The 17,614-nt window shown below is 44.0% G+C and overlaps 1 pseudogene; it reads right to left on the bottom strand.

The window, feature by feature from the left end:
• Positions 1-5,429, bottom strand: part of LOC697178 (large ribosomal subunit protein eL8 pseudogene) — a 92,674-nt pseudogene extending 87,245 nt beyond the window's left edge.
• Positions 5,430-17,614: the final 12,185 nt, after the last annotated feature.

Genomic DNA, 17,614 nt, shown 5'->3' with positions numbered 1-17,614 from the left:
AGACCCTATGGCCTGCAAAGCCTTAAATATTTACTATATGGACCTATACAGAAAAACTTTGCTGACCAAAGTATACCCCTCAGCCTCTAGCAGCCAGATTTCCAGGGTCTTTGGACACATCTCTCTAGGTCAGGGGCCTGGATCACAATTTGGCTACCTTGTGACCCCTAGACCCGCGACCTTTCTAGGGGTCAAGGTAGCACTTACCATCTCTGTGCTCCAGTTCTCTCAGTTCCCCCAAAAGTCATTTTTGCCCCTATTTCAGAAGGTCACGGTGATCATACATAAAATTACATTCTCAATATGTGAATGGGGAAAGGTATTAAAACACTGTAACTTCAGATCCCAGGAAAATTGTTTTCCAGTGGGCATCATCCTGAAAAGCATAAATGACCTGGGCAGCAAATAGACCTTCCACTTGAGATATTCCAATCTCAATGTTTATCTTTAACTGCTCACTCACCTTCATACCCTCTCTCTCCAGATGTGAGTGAGAGTTCACTTGTGATAAGGAAGCATAAGGCCAGCTTCACATCCTCCCTGCAGAAGGAATTCGGCGGCTGAGTCCACCCAGGGAACTACTAGGCCCAGCCACCAACATGAGACCCCATAGCTAGCTGCCAGAAGTTTGTGCTGGCCATGGCTGCTTGAAGTTTATTCTTTAGCTGCTGTTTCCTCAAGATGTTCCCAGGTTTCCACTTTTGGGCTGAGGCTGCCACCCTGCTTGTTATACTTCAATTTATGAAGCCTGGTGTTGTCATTCAAGCTGTTTAAGGACAACATTGTTTCTCCTCAAACTTACTTAGCAAAATGATCCCCTTGTGAAAACATGGATATGGTACTGAGAGCCTTTGTGGAGATCATGTACATATATTTTGGGATTCTTTCTCACCTCTTCAACAGAATATGGGAGAAGAAACACCCTCTACAGCTATCACAAAATGGCACTCATCAATATGGCATCATCTTCAGGTCTATAATGAGGAACAATTTGAGAATAGCCCAAATGGGCTCCCTTCCTATATTCCCTATTTGACCGAAGGTGTGAAAAGACTCAGGTGAAAATGTTAATGTCACTTAGAAGAGTCCAGGCTTTAACCTGTGTCCACTCCAAATTCCCAACAGCTAGCAAAGTTCTGACAAATTTGATGTGGAGGAGAGAAATGAGAAAGTCCGGGAGTAAGGAACATGGGAGAGAAGGGCATACCACATTCCTGCATAAAGGGCGTCACAAGGACACAGCTAACCCAACAAGGGACTCCTGCAGAAGACTGCTGTCCACATCCAGCAGGAAGGTGCAAGCACCGGGTTCTTCAAGGCCTCTTAGCTCTTGCTGCTCAAGGCATGCGCATCACCTGGGAGCTGGTCAAAGATGCAGAATCTTAGGCCCTATCCCAGACCAGCTGTACTTTAACGAGATCCCCAGGTGATTCATACTTGCATTAGAGTTGAGAAGCGCTGCCCTAGGGCAGGCTCAATAGTAAAAAGGACTTGTGCCAGTTTTTAAGTTGTTGTCCAGTTACTAATTTATTCTCTTAGCTCCAAACCTGCTCTTCTATGCTCTGTTCTGTGACGCTCACGCTGGGGCTCCATAAAGCACATTTCTGCTTTGCCAGCTGCACCTTTTTCAGCTCTGCCAGCCAGATACCACCTCCCAGGAGTCCAGCCCCAAAGGCCCCTCCTCCAAGCTCAGAGACTTCAGCACCCGCTGAGAGGTGCCCACCCTCAGAGCTCTGAGTTTCAGCAGTATGGGGCCCCTCCTCTAAGTTTCTAGATTTTGATATTTCCAGCTTCTTCCTTTGTTCCCTCAGCCTCAGGAGTGGGGTTCCTGCACTTGCTACCTCTGAAGTACCTTTGTGTTCTCTTTTTGCCCTTTCAATTACCTAGTCAACAACAACTTTATACTTTGTTTTCATTAACAATGTCTTTCTATGAAAACCTCACTATTCAAATACCTGGTGTGCCTTCTGTCTCCTGATTAGACCCCAAGGTAATCCACCAGAACTAGTCCAGGGATAGGCTGCTCCCACGGGGCTACCAGACAACTTCCTATTGCACCCTCCTCACCACAGAGAAAGCCTAAAAAGAATAACACACCCCACAGCCCCCAAAGAGAGGCCCCTTTTGCCCCAGAGGATGTGCCAGCTGTGCTTAAGGGCCAAAGCTAAACCCAGACAGGAAGCGTGGGCAGAGAAGAGGGCCAGAGAAAGAGGCCCCTGGGTTGCTGGCCCACACATGGCTCAGAGCCCTCAGAAGCCCTGCTACTTCGCACTGTCAAACTTCCCCCAGCTCCTCTGTGCCACTACCTAGTCCCACTATGAGAGAAGGAGACTGGTGTTCAGCAAAAGGAATAGCTCCTTTCTTGGATTGGAGTGGGGGTGCTGGGGGAGCCTCCCCCCACAGCAGCCGGCAATGCAAACAAGGAGTTGAAAAGAGAGGCTACACATTTTGCTAAAGCAGAGGTGAGTGGGGAAAAAAAGTGGGGGCTGGAATTTAAGCATGCCCACTCCCAACACAGGGACATGCAGGAGTAGAAAGACATAGGGTGGTTCTCTGCAGTGTGTCATCTCATCAGGAAGTAACAGTCCCCTCCTAGGGTAGAGGCACACCAGAAATGATGGATTCTGCCTGCTCTCCTCAGCTCTTCACAAGCAAGAAGTTGTCAGGAATATTCAATTAAAAGGAAAGCCAAAACACCAAAACAAAACAAAAAAGAGCCAGAGTGTTTAAATTGCAAAACCCATTTGCAAAAAAAAAAAAGGCCTAACAATAATAAAGAAAAAATAAAGATTGATAGTAAACACCAAATGGAGCAAGAATTATGTAATGTGATGGAAACTAGCATAACGAAGAGAAATGGAATAAAACAAGAAAATACAGATTTTCAAGGAAATCAACACCAAATTAAGAGTTCTTAATTTCCTTGTGAGTTTTTAAACTACTTAAAAGTATCATTGCTATGAACCATCTCTCTATACATTATTTAGATAAAAGGAGAGAAGACAGACCACTTCACATGTGTGACCCCTACTATGTGCCAGGGATTTGGGTTACGATGCTGAATTTTAACATCAGTGAATTTTCTGTCATCTGCCAAATAAAACTGTTATTACCATCCCCACTTTAGGAGGAAAATAAAGCTCAGAGGTCCTGAGGCTTACTGGATATTTGGGTGCATGGACAAATGGAATTGGGCTGCAGACTCCATAAGCTGTCTTCCATACCAGGCAGCGTCCTCCCAACAATTTACTTGTGGGTTAGTGAAGTCCTCCACTTTTTTTACAGGCTGCCTCATTTATTGTTTCCTGCATGTTGATTAAAACATTCAGCTTTGCTGGATTTGATTATGCAAGTAGTCTGTTACATAACCCGACTTTGGTTCTACTATTTAAGAATGGAATTTCTAGCCACCGAGAATCTGTAGTTCCTTGCTCATCATAAAGGAATCTTCATTTATGATCTCTTTTGCCAAGTATACCCTCAAGTTTTATCTGTACAATGGAGCTTATTGCCTGATAAAATTATGTGCAACCTCGGGGTGGAAACTGCAAAGTGAATTGTAACTAAATCATTAGGTAGCACACGCCTCGTTTTTGAAAGCCTCTCCATTCATGATGATTAACTTGTCCTCTGTAGCAGTGGTTCTCACACTTGAGCGTGCATCAGAATCCCCTAGAGGGCTTGTGAAAATAGATCACTGGACCTCACCCCCGGAGTTTCTGGGTCAGCAGGTCTGGGATGGAGCCCACACATTTGTATTTCTAACCAGTTCCCCAGTGATGCTGATGCTGCAGTTCTGGAGTCCATACTTTGAGAACCACAGCTCTATAGGAAGGCTATAGAAAATGAACTAGCCATCCTCACCTTTCTTCTTTAGTAATGAAACCCTGATTTTAATTGGGGGTGGAAATGCCTCTAGCTAAAGGATTCTATTTCTCAACCTCTCTTGCAACTTGGTATGGCCACGTGACTAAGTTCCAGCCTGTGAGCTATAAACAAAAGTGTTGTGTGGGAATTCCAGGAAGGCTGCTTGAGGGAAGCTGAGTCACTGGGAAGAGGCCTGTGCTACGTAGCCCCTATGATGCTACCTCCTGGGGTTTAGGCCCTCGTGCAATCCCCTCCGCTTGAGTGTGGGCTGGATTTCTAATGGGAGAAGCCAGCTGCCATGTCATAAGGCAGCCCTGTGGAGGGGCCTACATAAGTGAACGTGAAAGGGGACCTTGTGAGGCCTGCCAACAACTGCAGAAATGAGCTCAGAAGTGGATCCTCCCCAGTTGAGCTAGAGATGACTGCAGCCCCTGCTGACACCTTGATTGCAGCCTGAAAGAGCATGAGCCACGACCACACAGCTAAGCTGCTCCTGATAATAAGTCACAGACACTGTGAGATAGTGTTTATCATATCCAGCCCTCAAGTGTTGGGGTAATTTATTACACAGCAATACACCAGTAATCCAGAACCCCTTGACCCTCCTCAGCTGTTTCATTCTGCTGGCCTCGTACCTTGGTACAGGAGTGAGAGCTGCACAAGCCTCTCTCCACCATAAGGACAGAACCCACAGGATGAGTAAGGCAGAGTCAAATGCAGGCATCTAGGTCCTGTGGATACCTGAAAGCCAGCATAAGGCCGCACACTTCCTGACTCTTTACATGAGAGAGAAATAGACTCCTCTCTTATTGAAGCTTAAAAAAAAAAAAAAAATGTATCCCTGGCTCTCTTCCTTTCATCAAGTCTCTAAAATAGCAATATAATTTTTAATAGACACTTAGCTCTTGCTATGTGCCAGACAGCATCTAACTGCTTTATAGATATTAACCCATGAAATTCTCGTCACAACCCTATTGTGAGTTCCACTTTGCAGATGAGTAACCTGGAGCTCAGAGAGGTTAAGTGACTTGCTGAAGGTCACCCAGCTAGGAAGTGGCAGAGCCAGGATTATCAACCCAGGCACTCTGGCTGCAAAATCTGTGTTTTTAGCCATGAAGCCTTGTTGTGTTAACATTTACTAAGCACTTCCTGAGTGCCAAATGTCATGCTAATTGCTTCACACTTTTTACAGATGAGGAATCTGAAGCTCAGAGAGGGTTAAGCACCTTTCTCAAAACCACAGTCTAGAAGTGGCAAGTTGAAATTCAAATCTACATTTCTTTGCTTCTAGGGCCAGCACTCTTACTACTTGGGAAATGACGCTTCTATTCTGGGCTTCATTTGTCTTCAAGCATTCCCAGTGACTGTGTCATCTAGCCCAGCGCTCCCCAAACTTGACTGTGCTTACAGATCACCCAGGGTTCTTGGTATATAGAGATTTTGACTCTATTTATCAAGTAGATATGAACTTTGGCCTGAGAATCCACATTTCTCACAAACCACCCACCGCCTCTCTTACCAGGTGACTGTAATGCTACTGGTTCAGGGACCACACTTTTCATGTCGGGATCCACTTCCCCCTAAACTTCAAGCCTTATGGGAACATCACCTCTCTTGTGGTAGTGGTCCTTCTAAATTCAGGCCAGTCAACTCATTCCCTCCTGTCTCATGTGGACTTCCTGTCTCTTCTGACTGCAGGGGCTGCGTTTCTTCTGGAAGGATGGAGGAGACTGACATTCTCCTTAGCAAGGCTTGACCTTAAGTGGCTATAAAACAAGAGGGAACTGGAGGAGGTGATCAATCAAGTTCTTTCCAGCTCTAAAAGATCTTGATTTTGTGCACAATATGATTTTCTGCCACTTCCCACACCTTTGTACTTCTCTGATGAAGCAACAAAGTAATCTGAATTACCACATAATTAAATGCATCTAATTTGACACAGGGAAAATCAGTGTGTCCGACAGAGAAGCGAAGAAATTTACCAGGTTGTAAAGCTAAGGGGCTGGTGAGCTGTGACCAGATGCTGGTGTTTCTCAGGCTTGACTATGCCTCTGGGGGTCCAGTTAAAATACAGAGGCTGATCCAGGAGGTCTGGGACAGCCCCAGAGAATCTGCATTTCTAAACAGTTCTCAGGTAAAGCTGATGCTGCTGGCCCAGGGACCTCACTTTAAGGGGCACAGGTCCAGGGTGCTTTTCTCACACCACTGCTCTCCTCTCCAACTGGGCAACAGCAGCATCAGTAATGTAGCCCCCATGCACAGAAGAGGCAGGAAGAACAAAATGAGACAGGAAAGAATGAGCCGAGTGGCCCGAATTTAGGAGGACCACTACCACAAGAGAGGTGAGGTTCCCGTACGAAGTTCAGGGGGAAGTGGTTAGAGTCCCTGCGAGGGCTGAGAACACAACAAAAGCAAAGAAGTGCATACACACAGACGCAACTTCCGGCTCTTGGGCAGAGCTTTTCTGGCATTTCTCTGACACACGTGCCAGTCCCCATCCCCACCCCCAACCTCACCGAGCTGATCTTAGCCCTGTAGGCACAAATCTGGGTGGCATCGGGAGTACAGGGGGCCCAGCCTCAGGGGAAGCCCCCAGGAGACAGCCTGACTTTCAGCGTTGGTTCCTATGCATCTATGCATCTAGGAACTTGTGACCTCAATTTAGTCTTGAGTAAATGCCCACTGTGTGCCTAGTACTGTGCTAGGTGCTCTGGGAGATACAAATAAAGTATAAAATATAGTCTCAGGCCCAGGAAGAAATATGGTCTTCCCTACATGCACACGTATGTTTATTGCAGCACTATTTACAATAGCAAAGACATGGAACCAACCCAAATCCCCATCAATGATAGACTGGATAAGGGAAATGTGGCACATATGCACCATGGAATACTATGCAGCCATAAAAAGGAATGAGATCATGTCCTTTGTAGGGACATGGATGAAGCTGGAAGCCATCATCCTCAGCAAACTAACACAGGAACAGAAAATCAAATACTACATGTTCTCACTCATAAATGGGAGTTGAACATTGAGAACATATGGACACAGTGAGGGGAACAATACACACCAGGGCCTGCTGGGGGTGGGGGGTGAGGGGAGGGAGCTTAGAGAACGGGTCAATAGATGCAGCAAACCACCATGACACACGTATACCTACGTAACAAACCTGCACATTCTGCATGTGTATCCCTTTTCTTTTTTTAGAAGAAAAAGAAATATGGTCTTTCCCCGATGACTTACGCCTGTAATCCCAGCACTTTGGGAGGCAGGCAGATCACTTGATGCCAGGAGTTCAAGACCAGCCTGGCCAACATGGCAAAACCCTGTCTCTACTAAAAATACAAAAATTGGCCCAGTGTGGTGGCAGGCACCTGTAATCCCAGCTCCTCAGGAGGCTGAGGCAGGAGAATCGCTTGACCCGGGAGGCGGAGGTTGCAGTGAGCCGAGATCATATCACTGCACTCCAGCCTGGGCAACAGAGTGAGACTCCGTCTCCAAAGGAAAAAAAAAAAAAAAAAAAAACCACACGCACACATAAAAAATATGGTCTCTACCCTTGAGGAATTTGTCATCTAGGTAGGGGAGCCAATGTGAACCAAGCTGGGAATTTAAGAGAGCTTCTAATTTGGCAGTAAGGTACTGGGTGTGCAGTGGGAAGTCTCAGATAAAGAAATGGATATGGGTCTGAGAAAGTCAGAAAAGGCTTCATGGAAGAGGTGATACCTGAGTCGGGGTCTTAGGTAGATGCGGTCAAGTACTAAAGTGGCCCCAATTCCTCCCTGTTCTCTTTATCTTCACTCTTTGCCATGAAACTCTGTAGTGCCCCATTCCCGGCCACTTTAATTCTGGACTCAGCCATGTGGCTTGCTTTGGACATTAGGATGTCAAAATTCTTCACAAAGCAGGGATCTGAAAAATTGCTTACATAGTTTCACTTGCCTTTTTATGCCTCAGTCACCACCAGGAAAATATGCCCAGGTGTATGCCCAGGCAAGCAGGGCACAGCCAGTTCATCCCAGTTGTCCCAGCCAATAGCCAGCCAGACCCCAGACATAGGACCAAGCTCAGCCAAGGTCAGCAGAGCCACCTAACCAACCTCCCCAGGGGTACAAGCACTGGGTTCTTATTGTTATATGCCACGGAGGTTCTGTGGCCGTTTTTATGCAGCATTATTATGAAAACAGGTAACTGATACAATAGGCAATGAGGTTGGAAGGACCTCAAACATTTCCTGCAGTGACTCCTTTAGAAAACTGGCTTTGTGTGGTATTAATTGCTACTTAAAACAAAGTTCCCCTGGTTAAATGCACTTGAGAACCACAGTAAATGAAGATAACAGATTTCTTAATAGGGCCTTGACTGTGAAATTGTGCACTGTGAAACTCCAGGAGGCAGTATTCAGAATGCAACATGTCCCAAACATTTTTTGAAGTGTTCAGGGATATAGGACCTGTTAGTCTCAGCAAATGTTTCATTTCACAACTAGCAGATAAGTTGCCCCAGGACAGGAATATTGTCCTTCTCGTCTGGTGTTGTCTCTGGAGACCTAGGGCGATGCTTGCAACATGAGCATCCGGTAAATATGTGTGCAAGGAAGGTAGAGAGGGAAGGGAGGTAGCACAGATGTGTTGTTCCTTGCCTGTGCTCTTCCCTTTGTACTATTGCTTCTGCGAACCATAAATGTATTGGCATTGTCTACCTGGTGAGCCCCAATTATCCTTCAAAACTCAGCTTACAAGTCATCATTTCCCTGAAAACTTCTCTGACCTCCTCAAGCAAAGTTGGATAATTCATTCACCATTATAGATACTGTAAGTACTGTTGCTTCTGTCCACATCCCCCGCAGTGCTGGGGGCTGCATTGTCAATTTCATCTTTCCTACCATGCTAAGTGTAAAGTCCACCATACTGTAGGTGCTTAATGAGTATGCACTGGAAAGAGGCCAGGAGAGAGGGAGGGAGGGAAAAAGGAAAGAGATGGATGGGGAAGAAAGAGAGAGTGAGGGAGGGAGGAAGAAAGAGAGAGTGAGGGAGGGAGGAAGGAAGAGGGAGAGAGCGAGGTAGAAATTAATAAAGCATACTGAGAGATCATTTTCATAATAGCAAATGGTTGGTAATGATAGGATTGGAGAGGTTTCCTAGGGATGGGTGGTGGAGAGACATGGATATAAGAAAATGAGTTTACCCTATATTCTGTAAGAAGCCACAGATTAAGCAAGGAGGTAGCATTAGATAAGCTTTCCTCTGCAAATTGTTTTCTGTCGACAGGTTAAACGCTACTATACTACGTATTCCAAGGTAACCTGAATACAATTTAAGTCATTCACTTAATAGAGGAAATCATATGTAGCAAAAAAGAAAAAAAAAATTGCACGAGGCCTTCAACTGCCTTAAACTAACATAAAGATCTCTGGAGATGGAGTGGAGATGCTGCACTCAACTGGGGCTGGGTAACCAGAAATGGTCAGTCATGAGACTGAACCATGTGTTTACATGGTAAATATTGAATCAAATCTGCCCTATGTTGCTAAACAGAGGGATGAGTCCCAACAAGCATAATCTACAATCAGAGTGCAATAAAATGTTTTCTTTTTTTAAAAGCCAATAACAGTACAAATAAGTGTTTAATCCAGATTCATTTATCGCTAGCCCTTATGCATGGAACATAAAAAGCTTGTCAAATTTACGAGTTCCATTCTCTACCCTGCACATTTTCAAACAGATGCTGACAGTTTCCTCACGACTGTCATATCTGTCGAAGCTGAAGGAATGATTTCTATTTTTCTGAAAGTAGCCCAGCATCATAGGTATCTTAAATGTTCTACACTAAATAAGAGAAAATCAGAATGTAACAAGTGTGTCTGTTTTATACACTTGTAGTCTCAACTAATTCAAAGGTGACTGAGAGCACTAAGCAAGCTAGATCTTATTTGTATTGACATTTAATAAGAGGTGAAGATTCAATTCTGCCCAAATCTAAACAAGCCAAAGGAATTACAGAAGTAGGTCAATTATCCAGAAGCTTCCAGAAATATAAGGAACTTCGTAGGGCGAGGGGGAGGGATGTGCGCCTGCACTCGCGTGCATGAGTTAGTGTGGACTGGGGAGACAGGAGAGGTCAGAACAGATTTGAAGAGATTTCGGCATGTGGATATTCCAGAGCATCTGTTGCTGTCAATATATTGGGGTGGGGGTGACATTATTTAGGCACATCCAGGAATGGATGAGGTTAAGTAACAGATGTGTTACTTACCAATATAACCTATATAGTCCATGTAAACTGTGGCTGAAAATATTTGAGGACACCCACATCCCATCAAAAAGATTTTGAATATAACTAGAACTTTAAAAAGCTGATTGGATTGTTCTGTATTTATAAAAGATCTTAATGGCAGAAAAAGGATGCTCATATTGGGGTCAAAAAAGAAGGCTCAGTCAGAAAGCAAGAATCAGCTGGTATCAGTGCAACCACCCAGGAGTGAAGGCACTGCACAGCCAAAATGGACACCCCACCCTACTCAACAGGTCTACCCCTGCGGTAGGCTATAAAATGGCCCCCTAAATGATATCCACATTCGAATCCCTGGGACCTGTGAATGTTAACCTTATGTGGCAAAATTGACTTTGCAGATGTAATTAAATTAAGGATCTTCAGATGGGGGATTTTCCTGTATTATCCAGGTGGGTCCTAAATTATGCCATCATATGTATCCTTATAAGAAAGAGGCAGAAGGAGATTTGACATACACAGAGAAAGCAATGTGAAGATGGAAGCAGAGATTGGAGTGATGCAGCCACAATCCAAGGAATGTTGAGTAGCCATTAGAAGCTGAAAGAGACAAGAAACAAGTTCTCCCCTAGAGCCTCCAAAGGGAGTGTAGCAACACCTTGATTTGGGCCCAGTGATACTGATTTAGGACTTCTGACCTCCAGATCTGTGAGAGAATACATTTAACTTGTTTTAAGTCACTCAATTTGTGGAAATTTGTTGCAATGGTTACTGGGGACTAATACAATCCCCCTACCTCAGGATGAGCTCCTCGGGCAGTCAGAGCTTGAGAACACTAACCATTACACTCAACAAATGACCTCTCATCCCTCCCCCTTGGCCCTTCATGCTCTGCTGTCCCAGCTCTGATTCCTTGCTCTCCTGTTAGCCTTCTGGATTATAATTTGGCTGTTTTTTGCAGAATCAAAAGAGAGAGACTACACCAGTTTGTGCCAGAAGGCACAAACTTTTTGGTCTGCTCAGCAGTGAGGTTTTCTATTGTGAATTCACTTTAGATTTATGCGTCACTGTCTGTGAGACTGGCTAGAAGAAGCCAACCCCTCAAACTTGGGTAGCCTCGGTCACACTAACAGAATCCATTTTCTGGAGCTGCAGTGTTGAAGTCTCAACATGTAAATTCATAACGATCTCTCCAACTTATATAGCTTGGATGTTTGTTCCCCTCAAATATCATGTTGTAATCCCCAATGTTGGAGGTCAGACCTAGTGGGAGGTGCTTGGATCATGGGGGTAGATTTCTCATGGATTGTTTAGCACCATCTTCTTGGTGCTGTGCTGATGACAGTAAGTGAGTTCTCAAGAGATCTGCTTGTTTAAAAGCGTGTGGCACCTCCTCCAAGCCCCTCCCTCTTTGCTCCTGCTCTAACTATGTGTCATGCCTGTTCCTGCTTCACCTTCTGCCATGAGTTAAATCTCCCTGAGGCCTACCCAGAAGCCAAGCAGATGCCAGTACCATGCTTGTTCTGCCTGTAGAACCACGAGCCAATTAAACCTCTTTCCTTTATAAATTTCCCAGTCACTGGTATTTCTTTATAGAATTGTGAGGATGGCCTAACACACCAGCCTACTAAACACCAGACTGGGCACCCAGCCATCCTTCCTTGATAATATATCCAGCTCCTCCATCAAAATATAACTGTTGCCTGCATTGATTGAACTCATTTCAGGTACTTGTACTGGTGCATCTTTTCTCCTCTCTCTCTCTATATATATATGAACATTATGATCAGCACCATAAGACAGAGTGAGAAAAAGTAAAATAAAAAAGAGCATTAAGAAAATAGGCCCTTGGTGGATTTGTCAGACTCATTCGGTTGCAAGTAAAATAAACCCCAACTCAAATTATCTTATATACACAAACCAAAAGGAAATTTATTTCCCTTCATAACTGAGAGATTCAAAGAGAAGGCTTCAGCTTCAGGCATGGCTGGATCCAGGGGTCCAATAACATAACCAGGAATTTGTCCCTTTCTGTCCATCTCTCAATCCTGTCTTCCTCTTGTTGACTTTTAGTTTCTGCTAAGCCTTCCTCTCTGGGTAGCAGGAATATCCACTAGAAGTTCAACACTTACTTACCCTTATATCTAGCAATCACAGCAAAAAGGGGTTGCCTCTTCAGTATTTGTTGCAGCAAAAATTCTTGGAGAAGCTCTAATTAGGGTTAGAGCTAGGGTTATAGCTCCATCTAGGGTTATAGCTCCATCTTTGAGCCAATCACTGTTGCCAGGAAGCTTTATGTTAAATTGCCTACATAGCCATTAACTTTTAAAATGTTTCAGTATGAGCCATCTGCAGTGGCTCACTTCTGTAATCCCAGCACATTGGGAGGCTGAGGCAGGCAGATCACTTGAGGCCAGGAGTTCGAGACCAGCCTGGCCAACATGGTGAAACCCATCTCTACTAAAACTACAAAAATTAGCCTGGTGTGGTGGTGTACACCTGTAATCCCAGCTACTCAGGAGGCTGAAGCAGGAGAATCGCTTAAACCTGAGAAGGCGGAGGTTGCAATGAGCCGAGATCACACCACTGCACTCTAGCCTGAGCGACAGAACAAGACTCTGTCTCAAAAAAGAAAAGTTTTAGTATGAACAACGTAAAATATGTATATAAATCAAGTCTGATCTCCACCCTAGGTGGGATTAACATCTAAAATCCTCTAATTAGGAATCAACACCCCAGGGGTGATAATTAGCATGGAAGTACTTTCATCAGGAATCAGCACCTTCCCAATGTCCCAGCAGGAAAAAGGCAGCCCATTCAAATTAGGATAATTCAAAGAGGAGTGTGAATAGGGGATACAGAAATCACAAAGGATAGTGAAGTACTCAAAAACTAGTAACAACAGGGCTGTTGCTACTCATAGGCCCAAAGGGATGAGGGAAAGGAATAGTTATCAGAACCAGGCAGGAGAAAGCCATGTAGACAGTGCCACCTTGACAATAACCTTGACCTTCATGATGGTCAGTGCCAGTGGGGCAGCCCTGCAGGGATGGGGTTGAAGGAATAATTACCCTAACCCTACTCTCCTCCCCTGTCCAATCATTTGCTGGGCTCACCATTAGCCAAACCCAAGTAGAAGCCAGAGGGTAAGGGAGCCAGAGTGTAAGGGAGTCAGTCCAGACACATGGGCCTCCCAGGTCAGAGAGCAAGGGAAGAAAAGCAAGCAGTTGCATCTAAACAGTCAAACAGAAAACATTCAGTAGCAAATGTGAGGATGTAGCACTTAAAATATATTATCAAAATCTATACCTAGACTGTTTCCTAATTATTGATAATATAAAGAATGTTAGGAAAATGTTATAGGTGAAATGAGTAATATTCAAAGTAGTAAATGATTAGGAAAAATGTAGAAGCCCACTCTCCCCCACTTTGCATGAGGACCCGGCAAGCCTGGCATTCTAATGGCACAGGCAGCACTTAAAGGCCAGACCCCCACTTCCCTGCATCCCTCTACTTCAAGGAGAGCCATGTCACCTGGTCCACTTACAGGGTTGGCTCATCCTACCATCAGAATATTGTGGCATCCACAAGAGACTCTCATGCAAGGTGTTCTTTCAAGTATCCAGGTAAAAATGAAACTTCCCAGAACTACAAAACACACTGAATGGTGTGTTTGGGGCCTGCTTGCTAATAAATACTCATGCATTTGGTCTAAGACTTGCTTTCATTGTAGGATGCTATCTGGGAATGGGGTTATGGGGAAAGGACGCATGGCTTCCACCTGCTGCTAGCCACCATAGGCTACCAGCATCTGCCAAGAGAGGCCAACATTTGTTGAAAGGCCGGGTGGAAACATGTGTCCAACACTGTGGCAGGGAGAAGAGATCATCTTCATCTAATCCATCCAGAATGGATTTTCTGTGAATAAAGTAAGTTATTCTACAAGAAGAAGGTTGGGGAGGGAAGGACAGGATATTAGGTGGACAATAACTAAAGCTGCCCCAGTTTACTACACTTTCATTTATGAATTTAACTTTCATGGTTCTGACCATTCCTGAGTCACCTCAAATACCCATGATATTCATACTTTTTAATTTTGCAAAGGCACAGAATTGCACTGCCTATGCCATAAAGCCAGAAAGCAGTGAAAAGGTACTTAGCTAATAAATGAGCCTAGTGACCACCTGTCAGCCACATCTCAGAGTGACTTGGTTCTTCTCTCCTGCATCTACATGGAGAGCTGGTGACAAAAGGCAAACTTTGTTCCTTAATGAAAGCATCCCTCTGATGGCAGCAACTATTAATGTTTGTACTGGAAGTGAAGAAGCAGCAAGGTCTTTTATAAACAGAGTACAAATACGCTATATTAAAATCATCGTAAGTCTGAAAGGGCCACTCAAATATTTCAGTTTTACTTGACTGCGTATTATGAGTGAGTCTAAATGTCATAATGTATTCAAGAAGGGCCTAGAACATACCTCATGAATGACATGGGCTGCCTACATAAACAATATCTGCATAATATTCATGATCCAGGTTTCAGTTATCTATGCTTGCATGGCAAAGTATTCCAAAACTTAGCTTCTTAAAGCAACAAATAGTTTATTTAATCACAGTTCTGCAATCTGGCCTGGACTCAGCTAAGCAGTTCTGCTGGTCTTGCCAGCAATCACTCATGTGCTTGCATTCAGCTGGCAGGTTGGTTGGGGCCTGGGCTCAGCTGGAACACTGGGATGCTTGGGTCTCCCTCTCTCTCTCCACATGGCCTCTTCCCTCGTCATATGTTCTCTTCAACAGGACATTTTTTTTTTTTTTTTGAGACGAAGTTTTGCTCTTGTTGCCCAGGCTGGAGTGCAATGGCCTGGTCTCAGCTCACTGCAACCTCCACCTCCCAGGTTCAAGCAATTCTCCTGTCTCAGCCTCCCAAGTAGCTGGGATTACAGGCGCCCACCACCACACCCGGCTAATTTTTGTATTTTTGATAGAGACAAGGTTTCACCATGTTGGTCAGGCTGGTCTCGAACTCCTGACCTCAGGCAATCCGCCCACCTTGGCCTCCCAAAGTGCTGGGATTACAGGTATGAGCCACCGCGCCCAGCCTGTCAGACTTTTATATGGTGGTTCAGAACTCCCAAGAGCACAAAAGCGGAAAGTAGCAGGTCTTCTTAAGGCTTAATCTTTGAACACACTCTACTAATTAAAGTGAGTCACAAGGCCAACCCAGGTTCAAGGGATGGCAACTACTCAAGGGCAGGGATATAGGGAGACATAATTCATCAAGGCTATGGATGTAATAGACTACCACAACTCCCCTCATACTCTAGTCCCTAGGTGCTTTAGGCTATTCTTTCATTAAATAAATCCAGATGGATCCTCATTTTATAGATGATTAAAGTTAGGCTTACAAAGGTTAAGAAAGTATTCCAAAGTCATCTAGTTAGATTTGAATCCAAAGTCAGTGCTCAATCCACTAACCACAGGATGTCATACTAGCTTCAGAATATGTAATTAAATTCAGTTCCTGGGAAGGGGTTTTCATCAAGTGTTTCCATTTGGTGTTCCCAGGCAAAAGGGCAAAATATAAATGCCCTTTTATCTTTTCTTCTCACTTCTTTATCTTCTACCCCAAAAGCAGCATACTCTGCTTCCAGACTTCCAGCAACTCAGATTTCAAAGGTAATCTCATCTGGTTTTTTCTATGCACAAAATTAATGATACTCGCTTCCACATACAAAATGGTACCCACTTAACAGCTAAGGCTGAGCTCGAGCACATCTACACCTGGGCCTCCCTTGTCCCTGATTCTTCCACCCTCCATGGCCCAAGGTGAAGGCTCGCAATACTCCTCAAAGGTGCTACTACATGCCACTCCCCACTTTGAGGTCCTTGAATCAGCTTTCAGCCCAGGTAGTAGCATCAAGGAGGTCTTGAGGCTACAGACCCTGGGCCATTGAGCTGAAGGTGACAAGCCTAGACCGGCAGTCTCAAAGGAGGAGAGGGCACCTCAGGATATAGAGGCAGCAATCCATGTATAGGAGTCCCGAAAGCCACCAGGAAAGGGTTTTATTTTTTTTTATCATTATTGTCAATTGACATCCCCAAAAACTTACCAGAGACTTAATCTATTCGCAAATAACTTTAAAACATTTTGACATAAAAAATTGACTTTAACAGCTATTCCTAGCAGTCTGGTACCAAGCCAGTATACTGAACGTTCAATTTCAGTTCCTGTTTTCCCTGCCCTGGGCACCAAGATGGATACCTGATGTAAATGATGAGTTGATGGGTGCAGCACACCAACATGGCACAAGTATACATATGTAACAAACCTGCATGTTATGCACATGTACCCTACAACTTAAAGTATAATAATAATAAATAAATTTAAAAAAAGAAAAAAAAAAAAGATGAGGTGCTATAAAAACAGGAAACTGAAATAAAATAAAATAAAATAAAATAAAAAAAATAAAGAACAAAGAGAGAGAAAAGAGGGCCCACTTGAGTCACACTTGGGCACACTGTTCCTCACATTTCAGTAGTACCTCTGTACCCAAGGGTACACCTCCTCCTATGACGCCACCACTCTCAAGCCCACAGTCTGTGACCCAGAACCTTACAGCCTTAGAACGTCCTTGACATATACAACCCAGGCTGAAAGCTATTCGAGAACCTCAAGGTGGAAAGCAGCAGTGTAGGAACCCTTTTGAGGAACATTGAGAATCTCCACCTTGGGCCCTAGAGGGGTGATGAATGAGGGACAATGGAAGCCCACATGTTGGTATGTTTCAGCCCAGCCTCAGCTTTAAGTGGGTGCCATTTTGTGTGTGCATGTGAGACAATTTGAAGATGAGAGGAAAATCTCATCTGCAGCAGAGCAAGAAGAGAAAAGCACAAAAATTGAGACACCTCTGTAAATGTAATACTAATTACATCATTTAAGTGATCTGTTTACCTTTTAAGCTAAATCACCTTCCAGCATAATAGCAATTATGTACATATCATTAACATGTGTCCTGTTGATATGGTTTCAAGTTATAGTTGATTATGACAGTAATCCATGAGACTCTATGAGCAATATATGAAAATTAATCTTTTTGCCTTATAATTATATCATGAATTTTCAGTCTGTAATTTGCTGCTCATAAAATATACTGTAGTCACAGCTTAAACAATTAAAGAAAATGTTAACTATTACTCAAATCATAACATCGTTTTTTCCCTATTTAATCATTTGTCAAAAATTCTATGATTTTCTATTTAAATAATCAATGATCTTTGGCTGTGGCACCATGAAATATCTCTTTTTTTCTGTCAGACACACTTTTAAATACATGGTGATATGGTTAGGCTGTGTTCCCACCCAAATCTCATCTTGAATTGTAGCTCCCATAATCCCCACATGTCATGGGAGGGACCCAGTGGGAGGTAATTGAATCATGGGGGCAAGTTTTTCTCATGCTGTTCTCATGATAGTGAATAAGTCTCATGAGATCTGATGGTTTTATAAAGGGAAGTT

The sequence above is a fragment of the Macaca mulatta genome, chromosome X (genome assembly GCF_049350105.2).
Source record: "Macaca mulatta isolate MMU2019108-1 chromosome X, T2T-MMU8v2.0, whole genome shotgun sequence".
In the NCBI taxonomy this organism is placed as follows: Eukaryota; Metazoa; Chordata; class Mammalia; order Primates; family Cercopithecidae; genus Macaca; species Macaca mulatta.
The sequence above is the reverse complement of the archived record's forward strand: the minus strand, read 5'-3'. Positions and strand labels throughout refer to the sequence as shown.